General features: G+C 29.3%; 1 long non-coding RNA gene across 1 annotated transcript; it reads right to left on the bottom strand.

The window, feature by feature from the left end:
- Positions 1 to 444: 444 nt before the first annotated feature.
- LOC112679710 lies at positions 445 to 1,603 on the bottom strand. Its single transcript, XR_003148245.1, has 3 exons — positions 1,319 to 1,603; positions 1,013 to 1,236; positions 445 to 596 (listed from the first exon to the last, which is right to left on the bottom strand). It is a non-coding gene; the product is annotated as an uncharacterized LOC112679710 (long non-coding RNA).
- Between the last annotated feature and the right edge of the window lie 3,072 nt (positions 1,604 to 4,675).

Raw genomic sequence — 4,675 nt, 5'->3', positions numbered from 1 at the left:
ATCCCTACTTCAAATAACAATACATTGTTATATTTGTACATTCTAATATGTGCTATAGCCTAATAGTTTTAGTAAAAATCGTTTTGAAATTTAAATGAGTGTATAAAAACTATTACAACTTTAATAGACCTCAGTATTCCATCGGTTAAAGTTTTAAAATAAATTGTTGTAAATAAAAAACATTCATATTTAAATATTATTTTTTGGCGGCACACCGTGGCAGGAGTAACGCTGAGACAGATAATCTATATCCAATGTTACTCGTATTATTCTATTTATGTTGTAATGGACACTATACGTGCACCTATTTACAATTTATTTATTTACTCGGATTATTGGGAGCCAATTTGTAGTCATACTGACTACAAATAATAGACCAGGAATTGGTGTTATGGTAATTCTATAAATTTATTGATATGACATAATTGAAAGAATTCACAATGTTTTAATCATCTTATATAATATTGAGCATAATAAATATTAATGTAATTGTCATTTGACTCAGCAAATATCAACTAAAGAAAACAATAGTAATTTCACGGAGTAATTATATAATCTTAAAGTCCCATTTGCAGGCGGCGACGGCGCACAGTGGTCTGAAAAGTAAATTTAGCTTACATAAAATTAAATTGTAGTTTTTATTCGTAATAAATTATCATATGTTTTTACTTTTGTGTAGGTAATAACTATTAAATAGATAAATTACTATGTTTTACTAATTAGGAGACCTATAGACGTCTCGCAAATTTGGTACACTTAAGGACTTCGATTTATCTATACGTATTTAATATTAATATGCAATATTATCGACTTATTAAATCATAATATTATTTATTATAAAAATTTACCATTCTTCATCATTTTACTTTTATTCTTTAGAATATTATTTAAATAATTATATACAATATTATTGTGTTTAGTAATGAAATGTTAAAAAGAATTATTAAACTTAAATGATTAATATTATAGAAGTTATATTATTATTGCGAATCATAATCAGATTCAGATTTACTAGAATCACTTGCTTGCTCTTCAGGCATTATTATTAAAAGTTTTGCATCGTCTGAAAATGTTTGCAATATTTTGGGTTGAATGTTTTGCATTGACGGTATTAATGTAGCAACATGTTAATGAGATCTTCATAAATTTTCACTCTGGATAATTTTCTTTTGTGATGTTCCCTGTAGTTTTTGTAATTTTTGTTTTGGCATTATTGAGCTTCTTCAGACAATTGGCCTTTCGAAAAAACGAATTTTTTTTTATAAATATATATTTTTCATATTATACACACAAATATAATAAATAATATTTAAAATACTAATTGGCAAAATTGCATGCCGGATAACATCAGCTCCATGAAATAAAATGTTATGTACAGATGGAGGCATACAGTACCAGGGGTAGAGTTCATCAAATAGTTTAGCTGTTTGGATACCATACGTTTCAAAAGAATCTGTATTTATTTCATATCCACTTTCCATGACAGTTAAAATCGTTCCAAATCATTTGATTAAATTGATGTTCAAACCAGTAATATCATCTCATTTTTTTTGCATTTTAAAGAACTTCCTGGTTGTGTTTTAATTATTTGTTATACCGCAACCTATTTTAACGATATTATAATTTAAATTAAAAATAGTTATAAACATAATAATTTTTAAATTAAAATATATCTTGTAATACTATATCTACTAATAATCCCATTTCAGAACGAAATTTTTCTTGTAATTCTTTTTTTTTTTTACTTGCAAACTTCAATTTATTTTCAGTAGTTTTCACTTATAATGCATTAATTTATGTTTTCTTTAAAATGTAGTTAATAGAAGGTATACATAAGTATAATACCTACTTATGTATACCTTCTATTAATTTTATTTTAAGTATAATACCTACTAATAATAATTATTATCTACTAAGTTTTGAAGTCCAAACGATATGACATGCAATAGACATTCAAAAAGTCTAATCCATGCGTGTAATGTCGATAAACTAAATTTAAAATGTTTCGGTTTAGTACTTAACTTTAATACTTTATCAATATCATGTTTTGGGTTACAACCACAGATATAACATTTTTGACTCGATGTAAAAGTCATTAAATTGTATACATATAGGTGCATTAATTATGTACATTCTTTTATTATTTCTAAAAATAAATAGTTCCAAAGTATATATAAAAATAAATTTACCTTTCTATCGACCATTGAAAAAATTAGCTTGTTCTTGATTTTCAATATACTATCATTATAAATTAAATCTGTTGTATTTAAGATATCTATTTGTTTTTCAACAGCTACAACTCGTTTGCGCACATTTACCTTTTTTACAACTCGTTTACGTAAAAATGCACAACTCAATTGTGCACACATATTTTGGCTACCTGTGACGAAAGTCTCTAGTGCCGGAACTTGTTTGCTTATTATTGTTGATTATTATACTCCTCATTTATTAACAATAACACTCGCAGGACATTTTTTATTAGTGCATCTAAAATTTGAACGTCCATTCATTAAAACACGGTATTCACTAAATTTATAATTATCAATGTCAAAACATCGTTTTCCTCACCGAGATTCAAAAGTATTAGACATTTTTACGCCATATTAAAGTTTACGTCGTCAACACACTTAGTCACCACTGTACCGTCCATATCAATTTATAAATTCATATAATTTTGTACAAGATTTGAAATTTTTTGTTTTTTTATTCTTTCTGTGCACGACTCAAATTTTATTTCGGACAACCAACAGTTTTATCATTCATTTGTAATGGAAGAGTTGGTAAAATGAATTCCTTTTTAAGCCATTCAGAATATTTTTTAGTAAAAAATGTAATTGTCCTATTATATTGGGACCATTTTTTGTGTAGACTAATGGTAAAAGTGTGTACTAAATTTAAAACTAGGCTTTCAAATTCTGAGCTCCATTCATATCCATTGTGTTTTTCGCGAATTTTTTCAGTAGAAAAAATCTAGATTCCACACTTAGAGGTTTCATTGCACCTACTCCTCGTAAAAAAATTAAACGAATCATCGTTGGTTAATTTTTTTAGTTTTTCACCGCTACTACAGCCTGCTGAAAACGAGATTATAATGAGCACATAAGCAGATATAGGCAGAGCAAATTTATTAAAATCAATTATGTAGCTTGTATACATTATAAATAATATAATATAGAAATGTAATTTTTTGTAATTTTAAAGTTATTGAATTATTTACTAACGAAATATATATTATATCATTAAAAACACAATTTAAAAAATTTGAATTTTATAACTTCATTAATATATGTGTATATAAATGTGTTTTAATGGTACTTATCTTCATACGTATATTCCATTGTGTATACAAATGCAAAAAGAATAATTTTAATAATTAAAATGTGCTTCCAATAAAACCAAAATGAAATAAATACTCACGATGATAGACAATATTTTTTAAATTATATACATTTTAAGTTGTCTATAGACATCAATAATATTTATGGCTTTAATTTTATCAAATTAATTAACTAATAGATATATATAGGTTAGGTTATCTATAAAATAAAGATTTCATTTAGATAACATTTTATCATACTTTCTGAATTAAGTTTTGTGTAAGGTAAATTTACTTTTCAGATCACTGTGCGGCGACTTTGTGTGATATAAATCACAGGTGTGTGACGAGATTGCTATGTATATCATCGGATATTACACGAGCACGGATTAATACAACCGTCGGGACTTTATCTCTCGACAGGCGACACGGCGTACTCAAGTCCGATGGTGGCGGTGTAACAGGCAAATCATACCCCCGGAAAATATTACCGATGGGGAAGTAAGATTTTCCAAGGCATATTTTACCCCCGGTACTATTATCCTAGGTTATAGTTACCTCCGGTAAAATTATCCTAGTTTAATTATTCCCCCTTCAGTGGGTTCGATTATCCTAGGAAAGTTTTACCCCCCGGTAAGAATACTCTAGGATAATTTTACTTCCCGATAAGAAATTACTAGGAATATTTTACCTCGAGGGAGGTATGGTTTCCTACGATATTTTTTGTTAATAAAAATGGAGGAAAAACAAATTTTATTAATAAAATTATGTTTATAGGTACATACCATTGTTTTTACATGTTGAAACGGAGTGCCGGGATTACCGACACCCGGATCTTTTTATAAATGTTCACGAAATAAATATCAAGTTATTTATTTAATATTAAATAAAAGTAATACATTTAATAAAATTATTCCGGGCCGCGCGGCTGGTTCGAATATGCGACCGCGGCAAGTGGTATTGGACCTGAGCAGATGCGATAGAAAATTGGATACACAGTCGACAGCAGACTTAAGCAAACGAGCGTATCGACCGTGATCACTTTACCAGCGGACACTTGTGTAAGTGCGCAGGAAAGGTTTGTACGGATAATGACCCTAAAAAGGGCCGTTTTTAGTGTCGACGAATCGCGTAGCTCCGCGTGTAAACATCGCCGAAGCCGGATTCGTGGGTTGTCTTATTCGTCGTTGTTTTTCACGGCCGTGGTTACCGCAGCCGCCGTAAGGTTGCTATCGCCGTATTCAAGATCGCCGTGAATGCCGCAATTGCCTTCGTCGTATTCTCAGTAATAGCCGGCGGGTGCTCCTATTCTTCTTATCTTTTGGATGTAGATCGTTGTGAATGGAAGAACAGAGTGTC

The sequence above is a fragment of the Sipha flava genome, unplaced genomic scaffold (assembly GCF_003268045.1).
Source record: "Sipha flava isolate LNK unplaced genomic scaffold, YSA_version1 16732_pilon_pilon, whole genome shotgun sequence".
In the NCBI taxonomy this organism is placed as follows: Eukaryota; Metazoa; Arthropoda; class Insecta; order Hemiptera; family Aphididae; genus Sipha; species Sipha flava.
Note: the sequence above shows the minus strand (reverse complement) of the source record. Positions and strands in the feature narration are given on the sequence as shown.